Raw genomic sequence first — 14,695 nt, 5'->3', positions numbered from 1 at the left:
CATGTAGATCTCTCCCTTTACAGATGGAAGGTGATGAGGGAGAGCTGCACACAACACTTCACCCCTCCCTTGCTCCTTTCTGGATACTATGTGCAGATGAAGGCAGGAAGGAAGAAAGGAAATGTATTCTACAGGAGAGGCTAACCTGGAAATGAGTAAGACCTTTAAAGAGGTCTAACCCAAATCAAATTGAACTGGTTGATTTAACTGAATGAAAATGATTTTTCATGTAAGAAATTTCTCCTTTCTATTTAAAGCCATCAGTGTGGCTGAGTGACTTGCTCAAGATCCCAGAACACGTGAGGGGCGATCTGGGAGAAGCTTTCATTCAGCTCTAAAGTACCCTGGGATGGCTTCCCCCTTCCCAGAAAGACCTGTGAGAGCAAGATTAACTGGCAGTGGGCAAGCTATAAAATTGCGACTGCGTTTGATAAAGAAAGAACTATTTTCTTAAAGAAATCTCTCTCTCAGTGACACAGGATTTTCAGTCACAAAATTTGCCTGCAACAGTTTTTGATTAGGTATAAACCAGGAAAATATAAAACTCAAAGACAAATATGTAAAAAAGGAGAGGTAGAGGAAAGGGAAAAGAGAGAGAAAACAAATCTCTAAATATATGTTCGTGGGAGTAGAGCTCCTTTTTAATATCATTATGCCACTCTGATATTACTGTAACTTGGTGCCTAGATACTATGGTGATTGGTATTCTGTAAATATGATAGAGTACATATATTAGGATAGACAGATTAGATTAGAAGAATTAGATTGGTCTAATCTGCCTCGACTAGATAAACCGGGATAAAAGAGAAACATGTCTGGAGTCCAAACCTTTCTGATCCGCTAGAAATCACAAAATTATTAAGCTAACAGTACCATTATGGAGCATATACATTGTGAGCATTAGCATATGGCAGATCAATATAATAAAATGTTAGCATACATTTTAAAATTATTTCTTACTCAGTTACTGCTGCTGCTCCTTTTGCTTTGGAAAAGGAAAGACTGAAACATCCACTGTTAGACAACACTAATTAATCATTTACTCTTTGCTGATCAGCAGTGTTTATCATGTATTGCACCTGCTCTCTAAGGAGTATACAATTTTGAATCTGTTACTCATCCTCATTTCCCAGAGCAATTATTAATCTGGCTATTGCAAGTGTAGCGACAGTTTCTAGGTTTATATGCTCCAGGCAAAACAGGTGATTTGAGGGAAAAGAGTTCTTGCCTGCAATAAATAAAATGCCTGGAAAGAGATATTTCCAAAATGAAAATTCAGAACAGAAAACCAAAGAAGAAACATTTAACACTGGGATTCCATAAACATCTCAGTACATGGATTTTCATCCTGGGGGAATGAAATTGTGCCCAGCGGCATTTATTTCAAATATGGAGTAATGTCTTTTCTCTATTATAATAATTTATTGAATCAAGTGCAAGATTTGTTACTCAGGCTAAAGTCAAATAAAGCCTCTCTTTTTTCCCCTTTATTCTCCTTCCCAACATCATCCTTTTGCTGCTCTGATTTCTCTGCCTGTCTGCCTCTCAAACGTACCACTGCTCTTCATTATTCTGGTTCCTTCCCTCGGAACTCCAGTAACTACATCCACCCGCCCTTACCTTCTGCTACCAATTTCTCTCCCACCACCTACCACTCGGTAGTCAGAATATCATCTATCTATCTAACTATCAGGGATAAAAAAGGGTTAAGATGTGAGTCTTCAAAAGTGTCTGTTTCAATTTATTTTTGTTTTGTTTAAAAAAATAGGGACCAGAATATTGAAAACCATAAAACAGATCATGTGCAAAAAGAAAACTCATAAATGGGTTGCTTTATTTGCATTGCTATCCACTTAGAGATCTACCTACCTATCTATCAGGTCATTAACAAATATTAATTGATCTATAGTGAATGCCAGAAAGTTGTTGTATGACACAGAGAATGAAGAATAAAAAGTTCCAACACCCTTAATAGGCACCATTTTTTGTGGCACTTGTTTGATTCAAGATTGGAGGAGTGAAAATACCCTATCCAGTGTTCTAGTGATTATTTTGTCTCTGTTATTTGTGTGACTGGAAGATGGCTCCGCATGCAAAGATGAAGGGATGGATGGCTTGGGCAGCAATGTTAGCAGTATCTATTAGGATTTTAATATGGCTTACTAAGATTCATTGTGACTACAGTTTCGGTTGGGTAGTGACAGATCTGTTATGAATAAACATATGCGATTCACGATTCTACTTTTGAGTGTTATCTGGATCTGTCATAAATCAGAGCGATCTGGTTTGATACACTGAGCCAGCTTATTTGCACAACTCTGCACTCAGCCATGCTCTAACTTTTCGCAGAACAAAGAGGAGGGGTGAGTAGTGTATTGTTTTCATTCTGCTTGCAAGGCTTGAGGTAGCCAGATACAGAGACTAGTTTATTTGGCTCCTGTCATTTCCTGTACACCTGAGGCATGATGTAGATTTGTGATTTTGTTGGCTTATATACCATCAGGTCGTATGGAAAATGTCAGAGCTAAACTCTCTAAAATAGCGATGGTGCAATGTTTGGAATCCTTATGTATTATTATCTTTGATGACTCCCATGTGCATGCAGATGTCAGTGCAGATGTTTCTGGAAATTATGGACTCTTTTGGTTGTATCCAGAGGGTTTTTCCACAGAGCCAGCCACATTCTCAGGCTTGCTTTGTGTCTATTTGGAATATTTCAGATACATGGGTCAGCCTTCCTGGCTCTTGTCCAAACCTGAATCAGTGCATGAGATTTTCTGTGTATAATTGTGTATCAACAGCATTCTGATAATACTCTACCCCATGTCTAGAAATGAACGCACATGCAGAGAGAGAGAGAGAGAGAGATTGAAATTTTTTGACAGCTAACTTTTCCCATCATGAAATGTGGCTTATTTGAAATCAATATTTTCCTATTGATTTTGAAAATTGTAATCCCCCCCCCACGAATTTGCATTTCAAAACACATTTTTTTATTATGACTTTAAATGTTGTATTTGGAAACTGTAACATTTTGACTTGGGGATTATGGACCGCGCCCCCCCCCCCCCCCCGACTCTTTTTAAACTTCTCCTGTATTTTCCCCAACAGGGAAAATAGGAAACATTTCGGGGTTTTGACCAGCCCAATATTTTTATAATATAATATAATGTCCATGCTGAATGATAATTGTGGCTTATGATAACAAAATTGCAGAGCCACGATTCTATTCTACCTGCAATTTGTATTCATTTTTCTGAATATCAGTAACTCTTTTGATGATTAATGAATGCTCCAAATCAGGGATGTCATGATTTCGGGTATTAGCAATTACATAGAGCTACTTATGCAAACTGCCACACATACTTTTCTGCTAGCAACCCAATGTGAATAGAAATCAAAACAGAAGCATTTGCTGGGAACTTTATACTCTTCCAAGGCCATCAGGTAATGACTGAAAATGTTGGGGGGAATCTTAGGGCTAGGCTTAAAAATTATAGAAAAAAATCACCTGTAATTGCAGAGAAAGGGATGACATATGTTGTCTGAGGTAATTAGAACCAGACAAAGTATAGGCAAATGCTGTACACACTTCTCTGTCCATATAATTTAGTTGTGACCTGGAATACACCTCTATTCCAGTCATGCAATTTTCCTATGAGGAGACTGCTGAACGAATGTATAGGTACTGAGATCAAACAGTTCATATTTCCTTGGAGCCTGTGAACATTTGGGATAACTTGTCCAAAGAATATTTTTGTGATCAAGAAATTAACTCAACATACAGATTGGTTAAGTGGTAGAAATTGGCATTTAGATTGCTGCAGCCCCGTTCATTCAAACCAAATTTTGCATATTCAGATGGACACATTGTACAAGTTCAGTGAAATGTTCCCTGTGAGGCAAAATCTAAATTTTAGGTAAAAATCAATGCTTCTTAATTTTATGAATTTGTAAGATAATAAAGAACATATATTTCTGGCACTTGATATATTCATATAGTGCAATGAAAAATAGACACACATACTATGAGCTCTCAGAAGGAAATCAAGACTAGAAGTAATACTAGTGGGAAGTGTAGGGATAATCTAATTAGTCAGCATGACAACTGACACAGTGGACACTGCGTTCTCCATGTTTTCCCCTAGGGGACACTGATTGAAATTGAAATGTGGGAAATACAAAATGAATAAATAAAAGGAAATCCTTTTTTGCAGTGTGTAATTAAACTGTAGAATTCACTGTTCAAACCAAGAACTTCAAATGCTAAAAGGAATTGGACATTTATATGGATAGGAAGAATATCCAGAGTTATCGTAATTAATGATAACACACATTTTGTGGAAGTGATATTAAACATCATGCTTCAGGGCTTAAGGCAAACTCTTCACAATTAGAGACCAAGTTGAGACCTAATGTGGGGTGCAGAGTAACTCATATCTGCCTACTGAAAGGTTCTTACAATTTCCTCTGAAGCATCTGGTACTAGCCAGTCAGAAACAGGATATTGGGAATGCTCTGTCTGTAGTGCCTAGCTTTCACCTAGATTCATTCATTGAGGTTTTAGGTATGCTTGGAGTGTTATAGTCAGGCATCTGCAGAAAGGACCTATACCCTTCATGGTTATTAAAACATGTAGACACATGTTTGGCTCATTATTGATGAGGACTGTTAACGTCTCTCTTCAAGAGGGCATTCAGGGACATCTGAGATTTTGCCAAGTTTCCAGCCGTACTCTGTGTTTAAACTGTTACTCAGCAAATCAACATTGAATATTAACCACCTCACCAATTATTGTCTGATCTCAAACTTTCCTTTTTCAGGGAAGACTATTGAAAAGATAGTGATGAACCAGCTCCAGCTGCACTTTGATTCTACAGAATACTTTGATTCCTATCAGTCTAGGCTGCGCATTAATATCTATTGCTAGTGATCTTATAGCAATGCTAAAGAGTAAGATGTCTATGAGGATACTACATGATAACCTTATGATGTTGATCTTATGGGAAGGGACGGAATAATACATCAGAGGATTTGCTGCTTCTTCTCTGAGAAGTCTCAGAAGGCATTTTTTTGTTCCTCTCTCAGGGCTCTCACATTTGTGTCACTCCTGTTGCAGCACCTATTTGAAGACATTAGGTGATATAGCGAGATATTTTGGGCTGCATTGTCTTCAATATGCTGATGAGACTCAGTTCTACATCTCCTTTTCATCAAACCTGGGCCTGGATTCACCTCTCCTTGATTATCACGTGTCACTGGGGGGTGGAGGGTGAATTCATTAGTCTATTCACTGTATTCTATGTCCATCTCATAACCCCACATAAGAGCCTCTGTAAGGACCCTGATCCAAAGCCCAGTACAGTCAATGGGAGTTTTTCTTTTGAAGTCAATGGATCGCACTGTAAGAGCTCAGTGGGTTTCAGGCTCCACAGTTTTAAATGGGTAGGACAGGGAGAAGGGTGAGGGATGTCCACTCTACAGGGCACTGCACCCCACAGATCTCCAGGGCTCTTGAAATTAAGTTAATGCTGATCATGGAAGCATTGTCTGAGTCTTTGTTACTCTCTGTATTATGAGAACCACTTGGGGGAGGGTAAGGAAAGGTTCTGGAGGCAGTAGGAATGTAGTGGGACTGTGCCAATCCATAAGGATTGTAGGATCTTCTGGGGGTGACAGCTGAACCCCCTTGGGTTCCATAAGGAGAAGGGAGATTTCTCCTGCACCTCACAATGGCACTTTAATAAGTGATAAAGAAGAAACCCACTGAATAAAACAAGCATGCATGGAAATATATAACTCCCTTAAAAAAAAACTATCAATGTGATATTGCATCTATTTTAAGTTGAAATCTAATTTTTTCCATTGATTCAGTATTAACTATCAGAAAGTATAGCCTGGCAATAACAAAAGGAAGGCTGGAAAAGTGGGTAACGTGCTAGCCTGTGACTTGGAAGAGTTGGGTTCAATTTCCTGCTCCATCATAGACTTCTAGTGTGACCTCGTCTCTGCCTCACTTTGCCATCTGTAAAATGGTGATAGTAGCACTTCCCTACCTCACAGGGACATTGTGAGGTTAAATACACTAAAGATTCCGAGGTGCTCAGATACTGTAGTAATGGGGGCCATATACATATCTAAGATAGACATTTACAACTTGTTGAGGAGCAATCCTTGACTTTGCCTTGAAAAGTTAGTTTTTGCCCTTCTTTAATTTGGTTCTGCATTTCCCCAAGGCCTGGGTTTTAAATGAGAATGAAATGATGTCAGGCTTGTTAAAAGGATCAGGAGGGGTGTATTTCAAAGCCACTGGAATGAGAGATTTCTCAGCCCTTTCTGACCCTTTTCTCTCGTTACCGCTGAGTTATATGCCAGAGAGTTGACAGGAATGATCTGCTGCAAGAGCAAAAGACAATACACAGACAGATGAAAACATGGGGGGGGGGGGGGAAGAAGAGAGAGAGAGAGAGAGAGAGAGAGAGAGAGAGAGAAGTTCAGCTGAACCATTTTAACCCTCTTATTCTTTGAGAAATATGTGATGATTAGTGCACAAAATTGTCCAAACTGTCCTTATTAAATGTACAGAAACCAAAGACTTCCCTCTATTATAAGAGAAAGAAAGGGTGCTATTATCTACAGTACAATTTTTATGCCCAGCATGACTGCAGCAATCACATAACATTTCAACCTCCCAAAGCTTACCTGTAATATTCAGAGTAATGGGCTCTTGAGCATTATTCAGTACAGCACTTTGTAATACATTTTTTTTCCTCTCTGATTATGGAGTCTCTAGGTACTGTCTGTGTAAAGTTTGAAGCATGACGGAACATGTACTGTCTTTCCCTGCTTCTTTGGTAAAAGCTGTATTATACGTTTTTGCAGCTAGTTTCACCTCCCTCAAACGACCCTCAGTTACGGACATTTAAATTCCTGTTGTAGTTTTGTGAAATGGCTTAAAGAATATAGAAAATTTTTCCAGGAAGCTGTCAGGAGGAGCAATGACATTTTTATCCAAAATTATAAACTAGTACATGACAGAAAACAGATGATCATTTTTTCTTTTATGTACTGGTCAAGACCAAAACTATAGCTTACCTTTAACCACAAGACACTCATTGACTTTTATAGGAGTCACACTACCAAAGCCCTTCACATGGCTTAGAAAGTTTAAAGGTAAGAATCCAACACTATTGACTTGCTATATTGCTTGCATGTTTATTTTCACAGACAATTTTGCCACTAGTTAAAGATGAATAAAACATTCTGGTTAAATTAGAAATCTTCCTGAACCTTCACTCAAATGGAACCTTTTTGGGGAGATACAGAACACTTTTATTTTCATGCCCTTCTGTCCCTCCATAGGACTAGAGCTGGGGGAACAATTGATTTTGCAATTTCATGGCAGTTCTGAAAAAAATCAGTTTGGGTTGAACTGAATCTGAACGTTTTCAGAATTGTTGGTGAATCAAAAAAGTCTGTTCCGGGTCTGTTCTAGGGGCTTTGAACCTAGATCTCCCATGTCCTTGATGAGTGCCCTAGCCACTGGGCTAAAAGGGGGGAAAGCAGGTACAGCAGCATCTCTTCCTCCAGCCATTTTTTGAATGGCCACAACTATTTGTCGCAAATTCATGAATATTTTGGGTTACCCACAATTGCATTTTTGTCAAATAAACTATTTAAAACATTTTGCCCAGCTGTACTTGCGACGTGAAGGAGAAGAGCTGAAATACTACCAAAAACAGGTATTCTTGCACTATTTCTGGGCCAGCTGGAAGCAGGATATTCATGGGAAAGCCCCTTTTATGTGTTTTCCTAACTTCCCTTGCAGTACGAAAAGATCTGGATTGTTTAAACAAACATCATGGTCAAGATCTTCAGAAGTGACAGGTAATTTTGCTGCTTCAATTTTTGGATGAGCCAGCTTGAGATTCTCTGACAGGTTCTGATTTTCAGAAGGGGGGTGAGTGTGACTGACAGTATTCTGTAATATCTTGAACAAACCTTGTGGAATTAAGATAAACTGTATTGAATTAAGTTAAACCTTATAGAATTAGGGTTAATACCTCTGGGGTACGGTGCGTTAAAAAGTAATTTTATATGTCTTATTGTGGCAGTGTATGTACTTTCTCCAGTAGGGAGAGGATGCTAATGAACTTCCTCTGTTATCAGCCCTTTAAAGCCGCCCCCTGGAGAGGTTCACATATACTGGTTCAAATTGGACTTTCCTGGGACCAACATACAAAAAGTATTTTTTTTTAATAAATATCCTTGACTTGGCCTTCTTCCTGATCCAGCAAATGGACAGGACCCTTGGTCCACAGAGGGCCCCTGTCCTTTGAGAAAGATTGGAAAGACTGGTACTGTGGCCCCTTCAGACCGTGTGCTTGTTCTGAGCTGAAGCTGTGATGAACTTGTGATCACAAAGGAAACGCTGGGGGGTGGGCCGTTGAAGGACTGCTCCTACCAGAGCCCATGTTAGAGGGGAGATGGTGTCTGGTAAGGCTATTAGCATGCATGCAGGTTATTTTGTTGTTTTAAATATATTTTCTCTGTAGTGTTTTTACCCTAAGAATACAGTAGGCTTGAATAGAAAGAATGATGTGCTACTTATAAATGTTGACAATCAAGCTGGCTATGTCAAAACTACACACCACTGGGGACAGCATGTAGTGTACATGTATCTACATGCCACAGCGAAAAGCAGGCTGCATCTACTGTGTGGGTAGCTACATGTGCCAGTGAAAGGCTCTGGAAGAGAGGATGTAGTGCGGAAAGGCTTCAGCAGCTCTGTGGGGAAAGGCTCCAACAACAGGGAGATTTCAGAGCCTTTTCCAGTCTTGGAGTCTTTCGCTGAGGTGCAGAAGGGCTCCAGCAATGGGGAGTTGGCAGAGCCTTTCCCCACTGCTGGAGTTTTTCCCTGTGGTGAAGAAGGGCTCCAACAATGGGGAGCTAGCAGCCATTCCCTGCTGGGGGAGTTTTTTCCTGTGGAGGGGAAAGAGTCCAGCAGCGGGTGACAGCACTAAGGCTAAGAATAGCAGTGTGGATGGGGAAGTATGGGTTGGGCGAGTAGAAAGCATGCAGGTGTAAGGGGACTGTTGCCCCCTTACTAACGTTCAGTGGGGGTGTTTTAGTTGCTAGCTCCCAGTACTCAAAGGGGAAGGGTCTATGGGAAACCAGGACCCTGAGACTGATTGTCCCCAGGAACAATGGGGAGAGGCCAATGCTCCAGGTCAGCCTGAATGACAGGGCGGGCAGGCTAATCAGGGAGTCAGGAGGCCAGGGAGGTCCCATCCTCCGTGTGAGCTGGAATTGCCTGGGTCAGACAGAGTGGGGCCGAGCTAAGGAGAAAGCAGGGGCCCGAGGTGAGCTGGGGAGCAGAGCTGGGCCAGATCCAGAGGGACCAGAAAAGCAGCCCAGAGAGAGCAGACCCTGTCCTGGGAGCAGAACTGCAGACCCAAAGCCAGAGGCACAGCCCAGAGAGAGCAGACTTGCCCTGGGAGCAGAGCTGCAGCAACCAGAGCCAGAGGGGCCAAAGAAGCAGCCCCGGGAGCTGGAGGCAGAGCAGCAGCAGCGCAGAGACCGAGTGGTGGAGCTGGGGCTGGAGCAATCTGGAGCTGGATGCGGTGAGCAGCTTGGAAGACGGAGGGGGACCCTGGGCAGTGGGCCCAGCACAGGGAGACGCCTCAGCCAAGAGGCTCTGCAGGCCAGGCTTGGATCGTAACCCCGACAGGGTGGGGGCGACACTGGAAAGAAGGGTCCTACAACTTAGAGCCTGAGAGCGTGTGGCCACCACCAGAGCAAGTGTCTGACCCACAGCATCCCTACAGCACAGCCAGGGCCTGAGAAGAAGGCCTGGGACTTACCAGGAACAGACTGTGAACTGCCCTGACGTTCCAGAGACGCTGTTTGTGATGTTCCCTGCCACAGAGCGGGGTGATGTGTTTCCTTTAACCTTTCCCATTTCCCCTTATTCTTTTTAAAGTTAATTGTTGATTAAATAACTTGCATTTGCTTTAACTTGTATGTAATGGTCAGTCTGATCAGAGAGTGCCCATTGTGGAGAGAGTACCCCTGAGTGGGGACACCCTAGCCCCTGTCCTAGGTGACCACAGCAGGGTTGGGGGTCGAGCCCCCCAGGAATCCTGGGCCCAGCCTTGTTGGGGTTATGAGGACTCAGCCAGACAGGAGAGTGGAAGGGGAGTCCTCAAGGGCAGGGAGGCCACTGGGTAAAGGAAGTGGGAGCGAGGACTCAGATCCTTTCGCTAGCCCACTTCACCGGGGTAGTGCAGAAGCCAGGAAAGTTCCCCACAATAGCGGGACTATTCCCCCGCTTACACAGGGTATGCGCTCGAGTACTTACCCGCACCCTTCAGGTATGTCCTTACGCCAGTTGCCTAAGTGGTGCCTCACCAGCTGCATTGCTATTTATACCCATGCTATGGGAGCTATGCAAATATGTGTTCTACACACTGCTGACAGAAGTGTGCAGTGTAGATCCACTTAAGCAGCTTTTCGGTATCCATGTCAGGGTGGTGTAGGGGTCTCGTTGCCTGATTCCTCTCTCTTCTGGACCTCTTAGCAAGTCCTGTCATTGCCCTAATTCTCCACCCATTTGTTGTGGGGTAGGTCACAGGGGTGCCCGGTTACGTGTGGTCACCAGAAAGGGAACAGGCTATACTGGCGCTGGTTAGGTCCTCTGCAAATGACACTTACTATGGAACATGGTAATACAGCCTACTGGCCAGAGTCAATACAGAAGCCCCTTACATTCAGGGTAACGTGGCCCCATGGCCAGAGTTAATAAAACCACTCTCGCAGTCGGGGCAGTGTGGCCTAATGGCCAGAGTCAATAAAGTTGCACCCCTCTGTGGGATTGTGTGGTCTGCTGGCCCATTGGGGAAGTGGGGTGCCACTCAGGAAGGTGTGACACCCCAGGTAGGGGAACTTGGGCCCTCCCTGCTCCTCCAAGCCCCAGCCCAGGGCCCTAGCAATGGCGGGGTTACTCGCCACTGAGTCAGCAGGGATCGTCCTGAAACATGCTGATTAGTTCCCCCACCAGAGCAAAGTCTAAGTCCCCGGGGGTGCTTCCTACCCTTTCTTCACCAGCGAGGTTCCCATGGGTCTCTGGGGTCCTCAGGCGGTGTAGCTTCTGATGGCAGGGCCTCTTCTTCGGGTTGGTCAGGCGGCCTGGAATCCGACTGGGGCTCAGCGTGCCTTGATTCTGAAGTTGGGTGCTGTAGCAGCTCCCTGGAGAGAACCTGCAGCTGGCATCCTCTCCCTTCAGCAACCTGCCCAGACTGAGCTGGGCTGCTTCCTTTTATACCTTGCCTCCAGGCTGAGCATGCCCAGCAGAAGCAAAGGGGCATGGCTTCTTCAGCCTGCAATGCACAGTTAACTCCTGCAAAGCCAGGGCGGTGTAGGTGCACCCCGTCACACCTGGTCAGAAATGAGTGAGACGTGGGTCTCCATCCAAGAAAGGCAACAGCTAGGGATCTGGAGGCCTGAGAGTGAATGTCCTTGCTGGCCCACTAAGGGGAAATACAGGTTCAGTTGCCCTCAAAGTGTTCCAGAGTGCTCAGTACTTTCTGAAAACCAGGCCTTTTAAAGATGTCTCAAGGTGACCCATGGTTGTTAGGTGCTGATCTACACTGAACCTCTCAACCCTTTGAGCTTTGTCCAATACTCCTGTCATCACCGAGATATGGGAACAAAATTGATAGCATTGACTTTCCTATCTAGTAGGCTATTTCAATGCCATACAAACCGAAACCAGCCAATATTAAATATCATGTTTATCATTGCATAGTTTAAGAAGCATCACCTGAACTGCATTCTGGGCCAGATGCAGAAAAAAATAATCTCCATAGTCTGAGGAGCACGGATACTTCATAGAACTCTCCAGTGCTACCAACTCTCATGATTTTATCATGAATAGATGAGAATCTCAGAATTCATTTGATAAAAGAGTACGTTTCTAGCCTCACGGTTGCTTCAAAACATGAAACCTATAGGCTCCAAAATCAAACACCAGCTGTATTATTACTGTTTAAAAAAACAAACTCGTGAACTAAAGACAATCTCATGATTTTTGAACTCTTGGAGCTGGCAATACCAAATGCATCATATCAGTACAGACTCAGGTGCAAATTTCTCTTCTCTTGAGCAGCTGAATGAATAGATACTGATGTACTACTGAAGACCAAAAGTATAGTTTTCATTTTAGCGGAAATACGAACACTTAATATTCGAAGACTCATACAGGGTTTTAACTGCATGACTCTCACAGACATAAATGCCAGTTTGGTATTTTAGGTCTCCCTCTCCAGTCCAGGCTGCTAATACGGCCCATGTTGGATTCTTGAGAATTATGTTGGGTACCAGATGCTGTAAATTGGGGCAAGGTTTTCATGTGTTGACTAAACATCGTGGAAAAAAGTTGAAGAGGCCACAACCCAATTTATTTTTCTTTAATAAGGATTCCATTTGGGAAGTCAAACAGTGAGAGCAAGAAAGTACCCCCCCCCCTTTTTGACACTATCACCAACTCTTTAATGATTGGAAGCCAGGGCCCTTCAGCGTGTGTGTGTGTTGGTCAGTGGTTTGGGGGGGGGGGGGCGGGCAGAGGGATAACAGTGTTTCTACCATTCCAATAGTCAGGGTATCCCTCCCAGCTAATATTTTGTAAACAGATAACCCAGTTTTCCTAGTAAATTTTAGAAAGAGATTGACAGCATGTAAAAGGTACTTCATTCTTTATGTATTCAGATTTGTTTGCTATGCCTGTCCCAGGCTCTAGGTGTTAAAACAAGCCATTCAAGAGAGTCTACACTCATAAATCATGCAAAGAAAAACCCCACAGACCTCCTATATCATCTTCCCATCCTTAAACATTTCTTCATTTTTAGGATATATTTTATTTGTAAGTTATTTTAATATTGTGAAAACATCCTTACTTTCCCAAAAGGAATTTACTCAACAAGGGGAATACGTGGCAATTCAGAATGCATAGACTTTATTACCACTATCACTTCTTTATGTTTTATTTTTATTACAGGTATTCCGAATTCAACTATCACAGCAGCACTGTCACCACATACCATTGGGAACCCTCTTTGCCCTTCCTTCTTAATAAGCATATAACACTAGTCAGGACTTGTTCAAGGCTTAAATCTTGAAAGTATTGAGCAAATATTAACTGATTAACTGCTTGCTTTATACTTGTACTTTGCTCATCTTACATTTTGCCCTTCTGCTTGCATTGCATTTGCTGCATTGGATCCAGGGAAGGAAAGTGAGATGAAACTCCCTGAAGATACTTATGTGGGTGACCTCAATATTTCCCTGGCCTTCAAGTCTTGCTGAATATGTCTACACTTTGCGTTGGGATTATGGAGAAATACTGGCACTAGCTCTCATCCAGCTAGGGAGTGAAACACAGAGTGTAGCCATGCTGTAACAAGTGGCGGGTGCGCAAGCCATCTCAAATACATGCCTAGGATTTCAGACGGATATGTGCTACAGGCAGCCAGCCAATCCCACAGCTCGCACTGCTGCAGCTACGCTTTGTGTTTAGCTAACTTGCTAAATCTCGATATAATAATAAACGAGAGGCAGCACGAGTACGTCTCCTCAAGCTGGGAATCACACCCCCAGCTCAAATGTAAACATACTCTCTTTTTTCACATTTACAGTCGGAAAGGAATTTTATTGGGCTTCAAGTCTTTGTACCCTCCCTTGTTTTTCCCTGTTTGTTGCTCTTTCCATTTGTTTTTTTGGACTTTTTTCTTTTCTGCTTTTCTTCACCTCTAGTTCTTCAGCATCTCCACCTCCATATCACCTTACTTTTCCACAGAACAACACAAGCAAGAAGAAACTTGAGCAGTGCCAATTGCATCTGTGCAATTCAATTTCAGATAAGGGATGCAGCAAGACAGATGTACTTCTGGTCACTAACACTTCCCCTTCCCTTATTCCACACAACCTCAAGGAGGAGACTCCTAAGCACTAGAATAATGCAAAGAAATAATAATAATAATCTATACTTTTTCATTGACTGTTCAGTTATCAAAAACTAGTGGAAAAGATATGTATTCATTTGCTTTATGGGTGAAGTTCACACACCTGGGCATTTGCAGGAGCCAACATAACAGTTCCAAGGCTATTGCTCCATTTTAGGGATAAGAATAGCAGTCCCTGCATCTCTGAATCCACACTGTGAGAGTCTGTAGCTTCTGGGTGTATGCACGGCTCAAAGGAGGGCGAAAAGCCCAAATGGCACGTTCACCATACCTAAGGCCCAATGCCATAGGGGATTGCATGTGGGTGTGCTGCTGTGCTTAGATGGAGCCCCACTGACTTCTGAAAAACATGTGACATCTGTCTTATTACAAGGGAAAACTGTGTTAGAAGTTATTTCCATTAGCACAAGGTTCTGGTTGCCTTTTTTTTTTTGAGAGCTTGATTGGAATCTAACTGAAAATCAGGAGCCAAATTCATCAGTGGAGCTGCGCCTGCATATGCATGTGCTGAATTTGGTCCTCCATGTTTAAGTTTGAATTTTAAAAAAACTGCAGTAAATTTCAGGAGAAGGTGCTTTATATTATATATTATATGCTTATATTGTATGTATGTACCATATATGACAGTACCATGCAGAGAAAGGAATTTCATACGAAACTGTGGTTGTTTTATTTTT

The 14,695-nt window shown here is 42.6% G+C and overlaps 1 protein-coding gene across 4 annotated transcripts in view; it reads right to left on the bottom strand.

Moving 5' to 3' along the window:
* PTPRR (protein tyrosine phosphatase receptor type R) overlaps positions 1–14,695 on the bottom strand; it is a 192,063-nt gene that overhangs the window by 90,201 nt on the left and 87,167 nt on the right. The window contains exon 1 of one of the 4 annotated variants that reach the window (XM_043547849.1): positions 941–1,019. The exons of 2 other annotated variants lie outside the window; for them this stretch is intronic. The gene's annotated coding sequence lies outside the window, so the exon portion shown is untranslated. Of the gene's footprint in view, positions 1–940; positions 1,020–14,695 lie in introns of those variants that run through there. One more of the 4 variants, XM_043547856.1, reaches the window with a different exon arrangement.

The sequence above is a fragment of the Chelonia mydas genome, chromosome 1 (genome assembly GCF_015237465.2).
Source record: "Chelonia mydas isolate rCheMyd1 chromosome 1, rCheMyd1.pri.v2, whole genome shotgun sequence".
NCBI lineage: Eukaryota > Metazoa > Chordata > Testudines > Cheloniidae > Chelonia > Chelonia mydas.
The sequence above is the reverse complement of the archived record's forward strand: the minus strand, read 5'-3'. Positions and strand labels throughout refer to the sequence as shown.